This window comes from Macaca nemestrina, chromosome 11, assembly GCF_043159975.1.
Source record: "Macaca nemestrina isolate mMacNem1 chromosome 11, mMacNem.hap1, whole genome shotgun sequence".
NCBI lineage: Eukaryota > Metazoa > Chordata > Mammalia > Primates > Cercopithecidae > Macaca > Macaca nemestrina.
Window position 1 is genome coordinate 88,709,196 of NC_092135.1, and position 21,096 is coordinate 88,730,291.

Below are 21,096 nucleotides of genomic sequence, written 5' to 3' on the forward strand. Positions count from 1 at the left end.
CTCGTACCTCAGCCTCCCGAGTAGCTGGGATTACAGGTGGGTGCCATCATACCCAGCTAATTTTTGTGTTTTTAGTAGAGACGGGCTTTCACCATGTTGGCCAGGCTGGTCTTGAACTCCTGGCCTCAAGTGATCCTCCCACTTCAGCCTCTCAAGGTGCTGGGATTACAGTCATGAGCCACTTCACAGGCCCATTCAAGGCTTTTTAAAAGACGTGCCTCCAAGGCTGAGTCTTAAAGATGTGCAGGAGTTAAAAAAAAAAAAAGAAGGAGGAATCCACCTGGGGGCAGGTGACAGGAGGCTGACACTCCAGACAAAAGGGCCAGCCAAGTGATTCTCTCAGAGATGGCTCAATAAATATTAAGTTGAATGATGACATGGGCAAAGTCACCTAATCAAGACACTACATAGCTTTGGGGTGGCAGGGGGAGACTCCATGCCTGTCAGGATGAAGTGCAGAGGGCAAGGCCAGGGAGTGCCAGCGAGGTTGCAGAGAGCACAGGTGGCCGTGTACCAGAGGGAGAAGCAGCAACTGTGTGGACGGCAGAAATGTCTGGAGGTTGTTTTCTGAGAGTGGATATTGGAATCTAAGATTTCTGAAGTGGAGCTCTTCCAGGTGAGAGGATCCACGGAGTGATGGCTGGCAATGTTGGCTGAAATGAACAAGTGCTAAGGGTCATTGGAATTAGAGGAATGTCCCAACACTTTGAGGCTATATAGTTTCCTTTCAACCCTAAGAATCTATAATTCTATTAATTACCTGGCTTTTCTTGAAGTGAATGGGTTTGTAAAATGCTTTGGTGTTATACAAAAGCTGGTTGCCTAATTAAAAGTTGCTATTTTACTCAGCTTTTCACAAATACACTGCCAGGGTGTTACAATCAAAGCCTGTGATTTTTATAATAGTGCCAATTAAGCTTTTCAGCTTTGTGATGTGTGGACAGAGTATTTATTTGTGATTCTAATACCCCGTGGACCAGTTCACTGGTTTGCATGCAACTGATCAAGCTCAGAGATGTATTACTTGTAAGAAACAAAGGTCCACTCAGCTTCGAGGATATAGGTAAGCAGCTTAACGAGAAGCCTCTGAGAGCCTGCCTTATCAGCCACCGAAGACGTATTTAGTGTTTGTAGAAATATTGACACACTTGCACCAGTCCCATGCATCCTCTCTTTAGACGTCTTCCTGGTGCTTCAGTGTGATGTTATTATACGTGTGTGTGTGTGTTATTATCCATATATATTGGTTTTCGCCCATAGTTCCTGGCTTCTAACTCCCATAGCCCTCATTACAATGCTGGGCACTTCTGGCCTCAGATTCAGGCTTCAGAAAATAGAACCTCTCTCTCTGACATTGTATTTTTAGTAGAGATGGGGTTTCACCATGTTGGTCAGGCTGGTCTCGAACCCCTGACCTCGTGATCCATCTGCCTCAGCCTCCCAAAGTGCTGGGATTACAGGTGTGAACTGTGCACCCAGCCTTTCCTGCACTCCTTTCACCTGCTTTTTTCTCTCCCCAAGGCAGGAGTCTTTTCTCTCCTTCCTGTCTTGCAGCTGACCATCAAGAAATCATGTGACCTACCTTGTCTGATTGTGGGCCACAAGATCCCCTTTTCAGATGGAGTCTACCCCACACCCTGGAGGAAGAAATGCTGCACAGAGAGGCCAAAAAGAATCTGAACAGACAGGCGTTGCTGAGTTTCCCTTCTCAGCCTGTTAGTATTGGATCATACCCCTTTTGTCCAATTACATTTCCACAAGGTTGTCAATCATGCCTATCCAAATGAAGTCTCCATGAAAGGCCCACAGTGATAAAATTCAGGGGGCTTCCTGAGAGCTGAACACATGGAGGTTCCCTGAGGGTGGCTGCCCAGGGAGGACATGGGAGCTCTGCACCCATTCACCTATGCCCCACCCTATGCATCTCTTCATTTTTATTATTTGTAATATCCTTGATAATAAATCAGTAAACGTCAGTATTTCCCTGAGTTCTGTGAGCAGCTCTAGCAAATTAATCAAATCTAAAGAGGGGGTTGTGGGAACCCCAACTTGAAGTCGGTCATCAGAAGTTTCGGAGGCCCAGACTTGTGACCCGGAACTGAGCTCTCCACCTGTGAGATCTGACGTTATCTCCGGGTAGAGAGTGTCAGAATTGAATTGGAGGATGGTGTCTGCTGCGGGATTGATTGCTTACTTGGTGTATGGGGGGAAAAACCCACTCATTTGGTCGTAGAAGTCTACTGTGTTGATGGTTGCTGTTGAGGGAGAGAATAGAAAAAGCAGTTTGAGGTTTCTTCCCACTCAGAGTGAGACGCAGATGAGTATCAATATAAAAAGGCACATCTGAACATAGTCATATTAGAGAGAGCACATCTGAGCACTTAGGTTCTACCTTTGAACAACTGCCACTGTGGAGGTCATGACCTTAACCCTGTGATTAACCCTATGATTCAGCCCATTGTTCTTTTGTTCAAAAAGAAATAAGGATACCACATTGTCTAACACACTTGCTTAAAATGGGCCACTGCTAAATGTAATGAGTACAGCTGAACTTTTTGCCTTCTCCCCAATAAGAAGCTAGCATAGAAATACCAAATAGATAATTTGAGTCAAACTGAAAAGGCAAATTTTGATCATCAGCAAAGGCAATGTGACAGACTGGAGACTGTCTTTGACAACTAACTTCAGGACTGTCTTTATCAATTGTTACCTGCTTCTACACAGCTCCATAAGTTTTTGGGGAAAAAAAATTGTTCTGGGTTCTACAGAATCTCCATAATTTTTTATATCTTCTGGGTGAAACTCAGAGAGACAGTTCTAAGAGACACAGTGCCAACCTAGGTTCAGTCTTGGAGCTAGAATCCTGCATTGTGTCCCACGTCTCACCGCCACACTCTTTCCCTCCTGCTGCCTGGGGATGGTCCTCTGCTGTCAACTCTATCATTTGAGAAAAACGTTCCCAGCCTTAAAAAAAAAAAAAATCAGCCGCTAGTTTCAACTTGTGGTGAATTTTTATGGTTGAATTACAAAAGGCTAACAGACTGAGGGGGAACATGAGAGGTTTAGGATGGAAATACTGACTGCTTTCTGGCTTTACCGGTGCTGACAAGCATCTACTCTACAAATCTCACAGATGCAAACACAAATCTTGCACTTTTGAGTTTCTTGTGGGCTTCTCGATGAGAAAGGCAGCAGAAGTGCTGACTTCACTGGAAATTCCCTGATGAAAAGACCCTTACTACAGTTTTAAAAATTGGGTCTCCAGGCCGGGCGCGGTGGCTCACGCCTGTAATCTCAGCACTTTGGGAGGCCGAGGCGGGCGGATCACAAGGTCAGGAGATCGAGACCACGGTGAAACCCCGTTTCTACTAAAAATACAAAAAATTAGCCGGGCGCGGTGGCGGGCGCCTGTAGTCCCAGCTACTCAGGAGGCTGAGGCAGGAGAATGGCGTGAACCCGGGAGGCGGAGCTTGCAGTGAGCCGAGATTGAGCCCCTGCACTCCAGCCTGGGCGACAGAGCGAGACTCTGTCTCAAAAAAAAAAAAAAAAAAATTGGGTCTCCAGGCTCTGATATCTCTCATTGATCATCAAAGTAATGCATTCCCAACTAATGTAACCTACCTACTAAAATGCACAAAGAGAAATGAGCCTTCTCGCTCAACTGCACGACCACTTAGGAGGCAGCACCTGCCGGGGCATACGTGCTTCTCCAATAGTTGTCCAGTGTTTAAGAGGAAGGGTCCAATCCTGACCAGGGCACAGTAACGGCCTCTACACATAGCCTGGTATTCCCAAGAGTCTTCTGCCTTTAGACAACATTTCTTGGAAACTTGGAATAAAAAGCCTCCATTATTTTGTTCTTTCAGGAAATGATTCACGGTATTTCCAAAATCAACAGAATCTCTCTCATACAGCAGAATACTTGAATTCCCAAAGCAGGAATTGCTCTTTGCAGACCTTCATAATCTCCTTGTTCATTAAGTTTACGTCTGTTAGTCTCTCATTTGCTAGTGATTCTGGCACTTCTGTCGCAAGTAGAACAACATAGAATTTTTTTAAAAAATTAATTTCTTAAATTAAAAAAAAAAAAGAATTTCCAGTTTCCCTGAAGCACACCCAGGGCCCTGATTCTGTCTTCTAGGAGAGGGATTTGACAGTGACTCAGAGAGACGTTTGCAGGGGAGTGGGAAGAACGCTGGAGATTAGAGTCCAAAACTCAGTCCTGGATCTGCTGCTTACTGGCAGAGGGTCCCTGTGTTCATCCTGTAACCTTTAAATCTAAATTTTCTCAATTATAAGAATTCTAGGCCAGGTGCAGTGGCTCATGCCTCTAATCCCAGCACTTTGGGAGGCCAAGGCAGTAGGATCCTGTGAGGCCAGGAATTTGAGACCAGCCTGGGCAACATAGCGAGACTCCATCTCTAGAAAAAATTTTTAAAACTTAGCTGGGTGTCATGGTGCATGTCTGTAGTCCCAGTTATGTGGGAGGCGGAGGCAGAAGGATGGCTTGAGCTCAGGAGCTTGAGGCTGCAGTAAGCTATGATTGTACCACTTCAGCCTGAGTGACAGAGTGAGATTATGTCTCTAAAACAATAAATTTAATTTAAATTAAAAAAAAATTTTTAACACAGACTGTGGGAGTTTCCATGTGATCATAAGACCTAATCTTTTTAAAAGAGATGTGAAAACCAAGGTGTCAAACAGAATATCATTGTATGCACAATTACTTGCAAATAGGATAGGATGCTACCTTTACCTGGCAGTGGGGCAGATTCCTTTGTGCTTGGCAAAGCATTTCAGTGCAGAATTCCTCTAAGTGGCAAGTGGGATTGGAAAAAGGATTTAGGCAGATGTTTGTGAAGAGTGGTGCTCTCATATGGCCTTTTGGAGAAAATTTAGGGTTGTTATCGGGGCCCTTAGGTGCCAAGATGCTTCAGAAATTTTCTGTTCTATATACCCTTATTGCTTGTATTTAGACCCCATGGAATTTGAATTTTTAATTAGAATTCCAACATCTTCAATGCGGTTGGATCTCATTAGCAAAGAAGCAATGGAGATATTGATATAACCAGCAACACTCAGTTGATCACGCCCTCTGAAGAGGAAGCTGGGGTATGAAGACCACAGGACCGAAATGCTTATTGACCCAGTTTTCTGGAAGGTTGCTCTATTCCTTCTTCCTTTCCCAGGAAATGTTCAAGGAGTTGCTTCTCTTAGTTTCAGGGATCTACGAATATCTGGTCAATGTTGGGGTAGGAAGGCCTAAGCCCCTGGCCTCAGTTTAGGACATCTTTGAGAGCCATTTAGCTCCAGAGCTGTCTGTGCAATTGGCTGAGACCTTTGTTGCAACTGCTTTATGGTTCAGTTGAATCATTTTCTCTTGGCCCTGTCCTATTTCCCTTTCTTCCACGTAGGTACTGTTCCTAGGAGCACGCCCATGCTAGAGTTACCACGGCTGCCCAGGACTGCCTTTCTTTGAAACAGAAGCTTACGAGTTTGGCCCTTGGCTGGCATCTAGGAACTTGGATTTCAGTAGCGTTCATACCATTCCCAGAATTGATAGAAGCAGCTCACCGTGCCTAAATTGTTTGTTAAAACAATGTGGTTTATGGCGAACACCTGCTTTTCTTAAAGGAGTCTGGAATTTTGTTACATGCTAGGCCAAGGATACTTACGGGGGCAGCCCTGAATAAAAGCCCTGGGCATAGAGTCTCAGCTGAGCTTCCCTGGTAGACAGCATTTCAAATGTGTTGCCACACATGTCCTGGGTGACTCCACTGGGAAAGAACTCTTGGATGCTTGTGCTTGATTTCCTCTGGACTTCATCTCATGCACCTTTTCCCTTTGCTGTTTCTCTCAAAATCCTTTTGCTATAATAAATTATAGCTGTGAGTACAACTATATGCCGAGTCCTCTGAGTCCTCCTACAGAATCATCAAATTCCCCAACAAACTCCCTGCACGTAAATCTCCATCGTCTCAGGAAACCTGACCTAAGTCACTCTCTTCCTCACCTCTTACCCAACACTTTGTCTTTCTTACAACTCAATTTTAATTAATAGTGCCACCATTCTTCCGGTCTCTCAACCTTAGAATCTTAGACTCAAAACCTTCCCATCCAATTGAGAATGTGTCTCTATCATGTCTTCTGAATGCATGCTCTCCATTCTTGCCATCTCATTGCTATAATTCAGGCCATTGTATTTTCCATCTAGACAATTGCATCAGTGCCCCAATTGTTCTTCTCCCAGTTACACTGATACACAATGCTGCCAAATTAATCTTTCTAGTGTAAACCTTGGAAAAAGTGAGTTTCTTGTTTTAAAACCAAAACAAACCCAAAATCTTCAAGTTTTTTCCCCCACTGCTTTCTAAATAATGTTAAAGTTAGCAAGGCATTCAAGGGCTCCATAAACTGGCCTCAGCCGCTCTGCCAGTCTTTTCCCTTCTACCTTCTACCTATTGTACTATACCTTTTAGCCATATGGAACCTCACGCTATTCACCAAACAAGCCCTGCATTTTTGCCTCCTTTTTCCTTTACTTATGCTATTTCTTTCTTTTCGAAATGTCCCTTACCCATCTTCTCTTATCAAGAGTTTATCAGTGCTTTCCATGCCACGCTTATTTTAGGAAATCTTTTCTATAAAACCTTCCCACTCCATCTCCTCTGGAAGAATTTGAGTCTTGGCCTCCACTCTTCCACAGTAAAAATAGGTTACTGTGTCTCCTATGCCCTTTGAATGTGTGTCTCTGAAAATAATAACAAGGTTTCCTCTCCTTTCTCCTTTCAACTGGAGCAATAGGTTTGGCAAGACAAGAGCTAGAGGAAATTCCTGGGCAAGAATTTTTCTTCCCATGGGATAGGGAACCAGCTGTAGTTTATAAACTGTGTACTCTGGATCAGTGGTCTTCAATCATTCTGGGTTATGTTCCCCTAAAAAAATTGAACATGAGTCTCCAACTTTATATGTATTTATTTATATATTATATACATGTACATTATACTGGCATTTTAGGTACACTATAGAACACATACATACATGGTAATTTTCAAAGGATGAGATAAAAAATAGATATAGAAAATTCTAATATTTTCATCCCACACCTCAGTGAATCCCCTTATACTGAGATGTGTGCACTCTTTTGTGGAGAATTCTGCTTCTGACTTTGAAGACTCTGTATCCGGTTTTCCCCCTTTGTGACCTTCCTGTCTCAAAGCAAAAGACTCTTCTCAGTTGTGCTATGAGCAAAACTAGGAAATATTAACTTCTTTGTGGCCAGAGTGCAAAAAGAGGTCATCGTTTTCAAGGGAAAGGTGAATTTCACAAACCAAGCAAGGTCCTTGGGTTTAACTGCTCCATTCTTATAGCCAGAGATTGTCCAAAAGGAATCTGAGTCTTATTTTTATTAAAGAAGTTGGGATATTCAGGCAGTCCCTAAAGACTTTGATTATTGTTGTTGCTGTTGTTGGGTGGTTATGTGTTTAAATCACACCCTCTGATATGCTCCATGATTAGGAAGACTTTTCAAGGTCTGTTCTGGGCTGTAGCCAGGTTGAGGCAAAATATTTCTTCCCTAGTAACGACAGATCCAGCTTGATAATGGAGAACTTTTAAGTGGAAATAACCTTTAAAAATGTGAAGCTCTCAGCTCACTTCTGCTGTCACAACAGATTCTTGAACACATCAAGCAGAAAAACAAGGGTACAAGAAATACATAAAGGAGGGTGGTATAAAAATAACTACAGAAAGGTTTTTGGGAAATATGGTCAAATGCCTATTAGTGTCAAGCATAAACTTGAAAATATGACATAGGGTGAGGCACAGAAAGAAGGCATATTGCAAAAGAACATGTGCACAACTTTGGATTTAATGAGATCCTTGAGTTGCAGTATTAAGGAAAGATAGCCCAGAAAGACAGAAAATTGCTGTTGTACAATAAATTGTTGGGTATTATTCTGGAACCCTTCTCCCACTGGCTTTCATGTCATTATATTTATGATTAATATCAATTTCTACTTCTGCAGCACACTTATCAAACAAGTATTACTGGAACCCACTACATTGAAAGTCATTAAAAACAGATAGATACCACAGTGACCCTGAAAGGCAAGCTGGGCATCAATTGCCATTTCACACACCCCACACAAATGGAGGTTAAGATGGGCTACAATTCACATTTTGGCTCTGAGTAGCATGTTTCAAACCCAACCAGTAGCCCGCTGTTAAGAATGGACAGTTTGAGGTTTAAAGTAAAATACTCTCTTTTCAGGGGGAAATTTCACTTATTTCAGTGAAGGTCAAAATAAGTGGGAGAGAAAGGGCATAAAATTGCTATCTTCTCTCCAGTGGTGCTGGTATTGTCTATGGCTACCTGGGTTCTCCAGGCATAAGTGTTTGCCTTGCACACTGCTCCATTTTCATATGGTTCCTGGGGAGGTAGAGGCAGAGAGGAAGTGGAGAGAAGCCTGTCAAACTCTTAACAATCACTCCAGTTGATTATGTAGCAGATGCAGTCCATGGGGGGTACAAGGAAAGCTGCTGGTTTGCGGTGTTCTCGTACAGAACAATTTGGTGCACATAAACAAACGTACATCAAGTTGTACAGGTAATTAACTTAGGCATATTTGCCTTTTCTGCCACTATTTGAAGAATTTAATATAAACTGTAGGATATTTTATCCAATAGTTGACTTCCCTGGAAATGGTACAGACATCTTGGAATGCAATTAGTCAGTTAATACAGAAACAGTGTCTAAAAAAGAAGCTATTTTTATGTCTCTCTAGAGTAAATGCATAGTGAGCATTTTAATTTTTTTTTCTGTTCATCTTAGGTCAAATATGGGATGCAGAAAGCACTTCTCTTATTCAATAGCCAGTGAGCTAAGAAAAGGAACACACCAGGATTTACGAGTTTTCCTCTAGTTCTAGGGAAATAGTAATACTTGATCTTTGTCATTGAGGCTAGGTGTCTGGATAAATGGATTAAGTATGCTGTTCAGATATAATAATTTTTCAATGGGAGGCAAAGCTGCTAATAATACCAAGTAAGGAAATACCAAACGGAAGTATAGATGGTAACTAGAAGATGAAAATGCAACTAAAAGAGATCGACAATAAAGGAATATTTTTTTCTGACACTAAGGTAAATTTTGAAGCAGGAGTCCTCATTCAGTCAGTCAGGATTTTCCAGTGGCATTTAAAGGCTCTCTTAGTAGATTTGTAAGACATTTGCTGCTACTGTGGTTTTTTCTTCATCCACTCCATCTTCAGTGCCCTCTCTGTAATTTACTGGGCTTCTTCTCAGGAAAGAGAGGACCCCCTGGAAGTGGCTCCTTTTCACATGCTCCTGATGTGGTTTAGGCCTGTGTCCCTGCCCAAATCTTAGGCCAAATTGTAATCCCCAATGTTGGAAGGGTGGCCTGGTGGGAGGTGATTGGATCATGGGGCTAGATTTCCCCTTTTGTGCTGTTCTTCTGATAGTGAGTGAGTTGTCACAAGATTGGTTGTTTAAAAGTATGTAGCACATCTCCCCTGTCTCTCTTCCTCCTGCTCTGGCCATGTGAAGACGTCTGCTTCCCGTTTGCTTTCTGCCATGACTGTAAGTTTCCTGAGGCCTCACCAGCCTCGCTTCCTGTACAGCCTGAGGAACTGTGAGCCAATGAAACCTCTTTTGTTTATAAAGTATGCAGTCTCAGGTATTTCTTTATAGAAGTGCAAGAATGGACCGATACACTCCCCATGGACCTAGACTGGTTGAACCCAGTTTACATGTGTCCTTTCCTAGGGGATGTCAGGCTCTTTGGGAATAGAAAATAATTCCTTCTCATATAAAAGTCAATATGTTATTCTGTATTGAGTCAGGAAATCTGAAACCATGGTAGATATTTCAAACACAAAGGATTTAATACAGGGAATTGTTTACAAAGGTGTTGGAAGAGCTGAAGGAGCAAAAGGAAGAAAGGGTGACACACATAGAAAACTCCTCATGCTCCTAGGCTATCACGCATGAGCCTACTCTTGGTACTGGGAAGTTATGGATGCTGCACTTTAGGGACTGGAACTGTCAAAATTGTCCTTCCGTGGCTCAGGTTGTAATCAAGAAAGAGACTGTGCTGCTGCCTGGGCTGCCAGAGTCTGCAGTTACACTAGCCCCTCTGCTGCTACAGTAGCTCTGGTTGAATTTAGAAATAAAAAGTTTTTCCCCTTTTTCCGACTTTCTGATCTTTCCCAATGCCTGCCTGCCATTGACAGATTGGCTAGATATGAACAGGAAGTCAGTGTCAAGGAGTCTAAGAAAGGGAATCTGCAGAATTCCAGTCCTAAGCAATATAGAGAAAATTATAAATGGTTAAGTATAAAGCCGAGAAACAATAGATATATAATCAACACAGTCAGACATTTGCTCTAAAGCAAAGCTTCCTAAACTTGTTTTTAGGTCATAGCATGTATTCTAATTGGGATAAGCTGGGAGGAATGTGGGGCTTGGTAAAACCATATGTCTTAGTCTATTTGTGCTGCTATAACAAAATACCAGAGACTGGGTAATTTATAAAGAACAGAAATTTATTTCTCACAATTTTGGAGATCAGTGTGTCAGCAGGTTCAGTGTCTGGTGAGGGCCTTGTCTGTGCTTCCAAGGGGGCATCTTCATGCTACATCCTGCAGAGGAGAGGAACGCTGTGTTCTCATACGGTAGAAGGGACCAAAGGGAAAGACGGTGCTCCTTTCTTTTTTTTTTTTTTTGACACGGAGTCTCGCTCTGTCGCCCAGGCTGGAGTGCAGTGGCCGGATCTCAGCTCACTGCAAGCTCCGCCTCCCGGGTTTACGCCATTCTCCTTCCTCAGCCTCCTGAGTAGCTGGGACTACAGGCACCCGCCACCTCGCCTGGCTAGTTTTTGTACTTTTTTTTTAGTAGAGACGGGGTTTCACCGTGTTAGCCAGGATGGTCTCGATCTCCTGACCTCGTGATCCACCCGTCTCGGCCTCCCAAAGGGCTGGGATTACAGGGTTGAGCCACCGCGCCCGGCCCAGGGTGTTCCTTTCAACCTCAAGCCCTCTTCAAAAAGTGCTAATCCCATTGATGAGGATGGAGCCCTCATGGCTTAATCCCATACTGAAGGCCCCACTTCTTAATACTGTTACATCAAGGATTAAGTTTCAACATGAATTTGGAGGGGACGCCATCATTTAAACTACAGCACCATAAACTGCATTTTATTTATAACTGTAATCAATGAATATAATACAGAGAGGAAGACATTTGATATAAAATTTGTCTGAAATTTCTAAATAAAATATTTTGAAATTTTAATAATAAATTTCAGCTTGCTCCCATAAATCTAACTTTTTATGTTGTGATTTGTACTTGAAATGGCTATGTGTCATTCTTATATGTTCTTCAATGAAGAGTTCCTCAAATTCTTGATAGTCACTATGGGTGAGAGATGGTTTACAAGTGGTGGTAGAAAAAGTAAAATCTTTAAAAAATAACACTTTAAAAATTATTGCCATTTAAATTGTATTTAAAGATGAACAGCCCTTCTTTTCTTCTTTGACAAACATAATGTTCACATTTCTTGTGGTTAATATGAACGATTTTTAAATTCCGTGAAAATTTTCAAATCCAGTTACTGTGCTTGTATCATATACACATTGTCGGCATAGTTACCCTGCAGTTAGCTTAGGTATTCCTAAAAGGACCCATTGGCTGCAAATAGATGGACAGATTGAATAAATGTGAAAGTAGAGGTTAAGGGCTAATGCTGGGTCAGAAGCTACAACAGTCAGCCGTCCTCGCTTAGGCTCCCCAGTCCCACTCTCTCTACCCTTTGGGAACCCAGAGCACAAACTCCCCCAGCAGAACACAGACTCCCTCTTCATGTTGAGTCCCTGTTGGCATGCTCTAAGTGGCCTGCTGACGGAAGTGCCAGGTAGTAAAGCACCTTCTTGACTGCAATCCTTGCAGCATGGCAGATTAGGGGTAAAGGATCTTGCTCTGCTTGCCATCTGCAAGTATCTTGTGGCACATTATCGCACCTCATTCCACTAAGGCATCCGTACCCCACAATACAATAACATCCATTTATGGCACACAAATAGTGAGTGAGTTATCACAAGATCTGGTTGTTTAAAAGTAGGTAGCACGGCCGGGCACGGTGGCTCAAGCCTGTAATCCCAGCACTTTGGGAGGCTGAGGCGGGTGGATCACGAGGTCAGGAAATCGAGACCATCCTGGCTAACATGGTGAAACCCCGTCTCTACTAAAAATACAAAAAAACTAGCCGGGTGAGGTGGCGGGCGCCTGTAGTCCCAGCTACTCGGAGGCTGAGGCGGGAGAATGGCGTGAACCCGGGAGGCGGAGCCGAGATCGCGCCACCGCACTCCAGCCTGGGCGACACAGCGAGACTCCGTCTCAAAAAAAAAAAAAAAAAAAAAAAAAAAGTATGTAGCACATCCCCCCTGTCTCTCTTCCTCCTGCTCTGACCATATAAAGACATGTCTGCTTCCCATTTGCCTTTGGCCATGATTGTAAGTTTCCTGAGGCCTCACAAGCCACGCTTCCTGTATAGCCAGAGGAACTGTGAGCCAATGAAACCTCTTTTCTTTATAAATTACTTTATAAATTTGGGGAGCTCTACCCTCAAAACCAGCAAGAACTATATAATTTTGCCTACCGTGGGTTTCAAAAGTTTATTTGAGTCTAGTTCTGCTTAAAACTCTTTTCACAGGCCAGGCACACTGGCCCATGCCTGTAATCCTAGCACTTTGGGAGGCTGGAGCAGGAGAATCACTTGAGGCCAGGAGTTCAAAACCAACCTGAGCAACTAGCAAGAGCCTATTTCTAAAAAGAAAAAAGAAAAAAAAAAAGCCAGGTGTGGTGATGTTGATGTGTGCTTATAGTTCTAGCTACTCAGGAGGCTGAGGCAGGAAGATCACTTGGGCCCATGAGTTTGAGGCTGTAGTTTGAGGCAAAGAAGCAAACAAGAAACAAACAAAAAATTCCCCCCAAAACCTCCTTTCACTGATTTGTAAAAGCTCGTATTCATTCTCATGATACAGAGATGTGCCTTGACAGAAATTCTGAACAGATTTCTATATCTCTCTAGCAGAACTTTGTATTGCGGCTTTGAGTAAGAATGCTGAAAAACTCTCCTTTGATCAGCGTAGTCAGCAGCTCTAAGGTGACTCCCAGTGATCCTCATCTTCTGGTATCCGTGCTCCTGCATGTCAGTTGATCTTACTGGTCTGGTTCTAATGAATAGAATATGGCACACAGTGATGGGAAGTCACAGCCAAGATTAGGCAACAAAAGGACTCTAGCTTCCAACTTGCTTAACCTTTCTTGGTCTCTCACTGGCTCACTGACCAAAGCCAGTTGTCATGTTTTGAATTACTCTATGGTGAGACCTTCATGGTAAGACACTGAGAAAGGTTTCCAGCCAACAGCCAGAGAAGAATTGCAATCCTTAGGCCAAAAGTTTGGGAAGAACTAAATCCTTCTCCAGTGGAACCTGGAATGACTGCAGCCCAGTTGACACCTTGATTACAACCTTGTAGGAAACCCTAGTCCAAGAATCGTAGCAAAGCTGTATCCAGGTTCCCGACACAGTAGTTGTGAGATAAAGCTTGCTGTTTTAAGCTGCCAAGTTTTAGGCTAATTTGTTATTCAGCAATGGATAATGATACGCTCAATTTTCTTCAATGGGCAGAATTAAATTCATAAAGCATTTGATACCCGCTCACAGTATACCAGTAGCTCATTAATTGTACAAATTTTGAGATCACTTGAAGAACGCCAAGTTTGAGAGTCAGGAGAGCAACCAGTAGTGACTATCATAACGTGACTCTTTCTTCTATTTTATTTATAGACTTACAACCCTGTTTGACAATTCATAAATAAAAATGCCTTACAATAGATTGCTGACAAATAACCAAACAAATGCAGTCTTAGGAAAAAAATACTCAGGCACTTCATGTTGGTTTGCTACAAAAAAGATAGCTAGGTTTTATCTTAGAATGCTCCCTTATTGAAACAGAACTAACAATTTTTAAATAAAATTCAAGGCATTTAGGCTGGGCATGGTGGCTCACACCTGTAATCTCAACACTTTGGGAGGCCGAGGTGGGTGGATCACCTGAGCTTAAGAGTTTGAGACCACTCTGGCCAACAACGTGGTGAAGCCCCGTCTGTACTAAAAAAAAAATACAAAAATTAGTCAGGCGTGGTGGTACATACCTATAGTCTCAACTACTCAGGAAGCTAGGGCAGGAGAATCGCTTGAACCCAGGAGACGGGAAGGTTGCAATGAGCCGAGATCGCAGTACTGCGCTCCAGACTGGGTGACAGAGCGAAACTCTATTGCAAAAAAAAAAAAAAAAATTCAAGGCATTTGGTTACTCAAAAACAAAAGCGATATTTATCATTTGAAGACTGGAAAATACAGAGCAGCCCAGAAAGAAAACAAATTTAAATTTCCTATTATCCTACCTCCTAAAGACAATCACTATCAACATTTTGGTGTATAGCTGGTAGGTGAAATTTTCAGGTCCTCCTTTTCCTGAAATATGTGCAAACTGGATGGCTAGAGCTTTGGGAATCATCTCAAGGTGTAAAAATGAGGGTCTCATTGTAAGGATGGTGTGAAAGCTGGGTGAAAAGTAGAAGGGCTGTGGTTCTCAGGCAACATCTTAAATCAGCCAGCCTGAACTACCTTCCTCCAGATTTTATGTGTCAGAAAAACTCCTAATTTGCTTAAGTCTTTGTTTTAGGTTCCTATTATTTGCAGTCAAACATAATTCCTCACTGACACAATGTCTAAGATAACAATATGGTGATTCCTTATTCATGAGATAGCTGTTTTGATGAGATTGTGTCAGGTTCATATTGACAGCCATTGCCACCATTCTCATACCAAACAATGAACAAACACATGTTGTGTAACTGATACCTTGTCGGGTTCTGTTTTGAGCACACAAAATGAATCAGGTGCAGATCACACCTTCAAAGGTCTTATATACTACCTGTTAAAGTGAGGTTTTGGACTAACTGGAAAGAATGACAATCTCAAGATACATTAATGGAGAAGAAAGAAATCATTCTCTAGGGAACAGATCAAATATGATTCAAGGAGCCGTGGAAAACAGACATGAAAAAAATCTAACCTTAAAAACAAATTAAGCATATTTAGAAATGTGAAATGGCATTTTCCTGCCTAAATTAGACACCAAATTATGCTTTCATTTGGATCATTGTTTGTGTTGTAAATGTTATCTGTGTCTTTTGCCCATATATTGGGAGTAATTTCTAATAGGAATAGATTAAGTGAAAACTTGCATGATAGTCTGAATTATCTTTAAAATCCCCTAAAATAGCCATAACGTATAGTCTACAGTCTGTTTATCATCCAGGTTTGGAATGGATCATTGATCATTGCCAACTGGGGACCTCAATAAGTTGTGTATTGGAGCCATATTAAACAAGAAAGATGTATCTTTAAGTACTAGGATCACACTTAGTTTAGCTTACACTTGAACTTTGCCCACACTAAAACAACTTGTGAAAACAGAAACACTCTGAAGCATAGCTCAAATCATTTCTTACATCATGGTCACTCCAGTGCATAAGCATATGGAGAAGGGTGGAGAGAGGAATTGTTCTCACTGTGCAAATTGTTCTTTCTCTCTCTCTTTTATTCTCTCATGTGTAGCTAAATTTAGTGCGCATATGATGTAACTCCTCTGTATTTATGTAAGTCCTAATCCTCTATCTGAAACCACTTCAGAAAGCCAATACTTTTTTTAATCAAAGAAAAGGCATACAAATTTATTTAATGTGTATACGTGGGGAGAATCACAAAGTGATTACCCCAGAAAGCCAACAGTTTTTATTATATACCTATATGACAAAAGTCTTCTTTAAAGGCATTACAAATCACCAAAGGCCAATGGTAACTTGGTAATTTGCATGATGGACTGACGAGTTAAGGGTTTTTTTTTTTTTTTTTTTGGCGTTTTCTAAAGCATATGTACTTAAGTGTGCTGGGTAGTGAAAGGAAGAGGAGTGAGGGGGTCTCCTAATTGCCAGTGGACCTATTCATCCTTGAAATTGACTATTGGCTTAGGTCCATTGCTGGGTTAGTTCAGCTATGATAATGTGACCCAGCCATTATGTGAGCCAGATTGCCCAGGTGCATTCTGATACCTTGAGCAAACTGAAGAGGTACAGAAAGGTACTTAAGCATAAAGGGACTATTTAGGTGGGACAAGAAATATCTCCTGAAGCATGAGACCATAAGGAAAGATGACCCAGTCTCAACTCAAAGTTGGGGATAGAGCCATACAATGTTATAACTCAAAGGCATCACTGAGAGAGTCCAGAGGTAAGAAAACCCTAAGTGCCAATTAAAGGAATATAAATGTGTTTATAGGTTTCAGTTTCACCCCTTCCAACTGGAAAATAATTATATAGGTCTCATGGAGAACTGTAAAGTCTGAGGACTGACATTATCCAATTCACTGAATTGAAAAACATCAATAAAACAAATGGCTTGGCTTTTTAGCCACCAAAATGTTAATACAGTCAGGTATTGGTTAACAGTGGGAATATGGTCTCAGAACTGCATCTTCAGGCAATTTTGTTGTTGTGCAAACATCAGAGTGCACTTACACAAACCTAGATGAAATAGTCTATTATACATCTAGGCTATCCGGTATGGGCTAGTGCTCCTACCCTACAAACCTGTACAGCATGTTACTGTAGTGAATACTGTAGGCAATTGTAACACAATGATAAATATTTGCATATCTAAACATATCTAAATATAGAAAAGGTACAGTAAAAATACAGTATAAAAAATGATACACGGAATAGGGCGGCTTCATCATAATCTTATGGGACCACCGTCATATACGTGATCTGTCAGTAACTGAAACGTCATTATGCAGGGCATGACTGTATATGGGTATGTTTATGAAGCAGATTACAAAAGGCAGCATTATAATTTTTTATTCTGGAATTACACTTTAAACTATATTGCAAAGTCAAGTGATGGATCCCAGGCTGGGGCTGATGAGCACTGATGATCATTATTTACAGGTAGGAAAACTGGGGATGAGAGAAGGAGGGAAATTCACCCTGAGTTACAGTGCTGATCTGTCTCTAGACCTGGAATCCAAGTTTCTTGACTCCCAGTTCAGACCCTCCCTGAACTCATTAAGGAAATTCAGGATGGGAGTCAGGGCAGAGTGGTTTGGGACTTCAGTGAATACCATTTGCATATAAAATGTTCTATATTGGACAAATGTTTTCATTTAATTGTTATACCAACTACTGTTAAATCCGTTTTTAATAAATTAAGTTAAAATAAATAAAGTGGGTTTGGTTTGTCAGATTTTGATTTTCATAGTAAGTTATTTTTTAAGTAACCATTAGTACTGGGTATTTTTGAAGACATCATCTAATACTATACTATCAAAATAATGTCATGTCTGTTAATGGGAAATTGAAGCAGAAAATATGTATAAAGGTGCATGCATTAAATGAATACTAAATATCTTTCAATGCCTGCAAACATGGAGATAAGAATCATTGCAAAAGCAACTTTGTGGGCTGGTCCCATACAGACAATGACACATGAAAAAAACACAGAAGGAGGATGGTGAACACTGAGTTTTAGGTGACATATCTAGCAATAGAATTATTATAAAATGGACCAGCCCATTTAACATAGACAAATGGAGAAAAACTATTAATAGGATGTCAATTAAAAGAAGAGATCATAAAAATAGATTAAAAACAAAACAAAAACATAACCTAACTATATGCTATCTATGATATACTCAATTGAAATATAAGTCAGTTAAAGCCCAAAAGGATGGAAAAACTATGCCACAAAAACATAAATCAAAATGGAGCTGGAATGGCTGTATTAACACCAAAATCGACTTCAGTGCAAAGAAAATTAGTAGGCTAAAGAATGACATGTCATAATGAGAATTGGGTCAATTCACCAAGAAGTCATAACAATCCTAAATGTGTATTTACCTAACAACCGAGGGTCAAAGTACAGTCATGTACTGCATAACAACGTCTCCATCAGCAACCAACCCCATATAAAGGAGTGGTCCCATAAGATTATAAAACCTTATTTATTTATTTATTTTTATTTATTTTGTTTTTTGAGACGGGGTTTCACTCTTGTTGCCCAGGCTAGAGTGCAGTGGCGCAACCTTGGCTCACCACAACCTCCGTGTCCTGGGTTCAAGCGATTCTCCTGCCTCAGCCTCCTAAGTAACTGGGATTACAGGCATGTGCCACCACGCCCAGCTAATTTTGTATTTTTAGTAGAGATAGGGTTTCTCCATGTTGATCAGGCTGGTCTTGAACTCGCAACCTCAGGTGATCTGCCCCCCTTGGCCTCCCAAAGTGCTGTGATTACAGGCGGGAGCCACTGTGCCCAGCCTATAATACCATATTTGAATGTACCTTTTCTATGTTTAGATTTGTTTAGATATACAAACACTTACCTTTTTGTTACAATTGCCTACAGTATTCAGTATAGTAACATACTGTACATGTTTGTAGCCTAGGAGCAATAGGCTAGACCATAAAGCCTAGGTGTGTAGTAGGCTATACCATCTAGGTTTGTGTAAGCACACTCTAAGATGTTCATATGATGACAAAATTGCCTTAAGGACACAGTTCTCAGAACATATTCCTGTTGTTAAGTGATGCATGACTGTACATGAAGCAAACACTAACAGAATTGAAAGGAGAAATGGCCAAATTCACAATTATAGCTGCAGATATTAACACCTCACTTTCAGTTATCTATAGGACTAATAGACAGAAAATCAGCAAGTATATACAGTATGATTGGGAAGTTTTTTTCTATAAAGTGTCAGAGAGTGAACACATTAGGCTTCCCAAGCACGTATATTCTGTCACAAATTCTCCATTTTTTACAACTTTTTCTTAGCTCAAGGGCAGTACAAAAACAGGCTATGAGCCAGATTTCACTGGTAAGCTTTAGTTTGCTGACTCTGAATATAGAAGAATTGAACCACATCATCAACCCACTGGATCAAATTAACATTTATAGAAAACCACCTATGCCAAAACAGAAGATCACACATTCTCTTCAAGGGCATATAAAACAGCACCAAGATAGACTATAGCTTAGGTCACAAAACAAACCTCAACAAATTTAAAAGAATTGAAATCATACAAAGTGTGTTCTCTGAGTATAATAGCATGAAACCAGTAATAGGAAAATATCCACACACTTAGAAATTAAACAACACCCTTTTTTTTTTTCCTTTTTTTTTGGTACAGAGTCTTGCTCTGTCACCCAGGCTGGAGTGCAGTGGCGTGATCTCGGCTCACTGCAACCTCCACCTCCTGGGTTTAAGCGATTCTCCTTCCTCAACCTCCTGAGTAGCTGGGACTACAGGTGCGTGCCACCACGCCTGGCTAATTTTTTGTATTTTTAGTAGAGACAGGTTTTCACTGTGTTAGCCAGGATGGTCTTGATCTCCTGACCACGTGATCTGCCCGCCTCGGCCTCCCAAAGTGCTGGGATTACAGGCATGAGCCATCGCACCTGGCCCTAACCAACACACTTCTAAATAACCCAAGGATCAACAAGGCAGTTTCAAGAAAAATGAGAAAATATTTCAGACTGATCATAAATGAAAACATAACATACCAAAAATTTGCAGGATACAACTAAAGCAATGATTAGAGGGAAATTTATAGCGTCCAATGTTTATTTTAAAATGAAGTAAAGTCTCAAATCAGTAACTGAAGGTTCTACCTTAAGAAACTAAAAAAGGAGTAAAATAACCTAAAGCAAGGATAAAGAAGGCAATATTTAAAATAACAGCAGAAATCAATGAAATATAATAGAAAATAGAAAAACAAAAGAAATTCAATGAAACCAAAAGCTAGTTCTTTGGAAAAGTCAATGAAATTAATAAACTTCAAGCCAGATTGACAAAAAGAAAAAGAGAGAAATTAAAAAAATTACTAATATCAGGAAGAAAGAAGGGGATACCACTATAGACCCCATAGACATTAAAAGGATAATAAGGAAATGCTATGAACAACTCTATACACATAAATTTGACAACTGTGAGAAAAGGAATCAATTCCTCAAAACTCCCAAGCTACCAAAACTCACCCAAGATGAAACAGACAATATGAATAGTCCTATATATATTAAAGCAATTAAATTTGTAGTTTAAAAGTTTTTTGAAAACAGAAATCTCCAGGTTGAGGTGGCTTCACTTCAACCAAATGTATGATTGACAGATTCAAGCATACATTTAAAGAAATAAGAACAATGGTTTAAATGGGATAGAAATATGTTTCCCTTTCATGTAAGTAAAGTTCAAAACTAAGCAGTCTAGGGCTGGTGTGGTAACTCCATGGTCCCCATATTGTTTATGTCTTGTCACTCTGCCGTCCTCAATTTGTTACTTAAACTAATGATCAAAGGTGGCTGCTCAAACCATGTATTAGTTATCTATTGAAGTGGAACAAAAACTGAACTACTTAAGACAGCATCCATTTATTATCTCACAGTTTCTGTAGGTCAGGAGTCCTGGAATGACTTAGCTGGATGTCTTTGCCTAAAAGTCTCACATAGGGCTATAATCAAAGAATCTTCCAGTGCTACATTCTCATCTCTCAATTAGGAAAGGATCTACTTCCAAGAGCAACCATTCTCTAAAGACATCTCTCATTATCATGAAAGGTAGAATGTGTTTGCAACTGAGTGGTCTTTCAGCATGCTCCCTGCCAATAGAATACAGGGGTCCAATGGCCTCATCCTTTTGTACTATTTTTGTCTCTTTCATTCCAAACTGGCAGTGTCTTAGCAGAAATAAATCTCCTGAAAACTTCATAGATCTTTTGTGAATTTCTGGAGTTCATGCCATTAGATAAAAGCCACACCTACAAAATCTCTTCTCTACCTTGTGCTCCTGCAGAGACTGCTGAGGGACAAATTCTTAAATTTCTTCGAGGCTTTAGTATTTGATCAAAAGGATCTGTGAGACCTACTCTTAATTCTTTAAAAGGGCCAATTATGTG

General features: G+C 40.9%; 1 long non-coding RNA gene across 3 annotated transcripts in view; it reads right to left on the reverse strand.

Annotated features, from left to right (window-relative positions):
• Positions 1 to 238: 238 nt before the first annotated feature.
• The window catches only part of LOC139356989 (uncharacterized), a 64,282-nt gene continuing 43,424 nt past the window's right edge, over positions 239 to 21,096 (reverse strand). The window contains exons 2-3 of one of the 3 annotated variants that reach the window (XR_011609593.1): positions 14,239 to 14,358; positions 239 to 653 (exon numbers count right to left, since the gene is read on the reverse strand). This is a non-coding gene — a long non-coding RNA (uncharacterized lncRNA). Of the gene's footprint in view, positions 654 to 9,698; positions 10,662 to 12,486; positions 13,254 to 14,238; positions 14,359 to 21,096 lie in introns of those variants that run through there. The other 2 variants (XR_011609595.1, XR_011609594.1) reach the window with 2 other exon arrangements.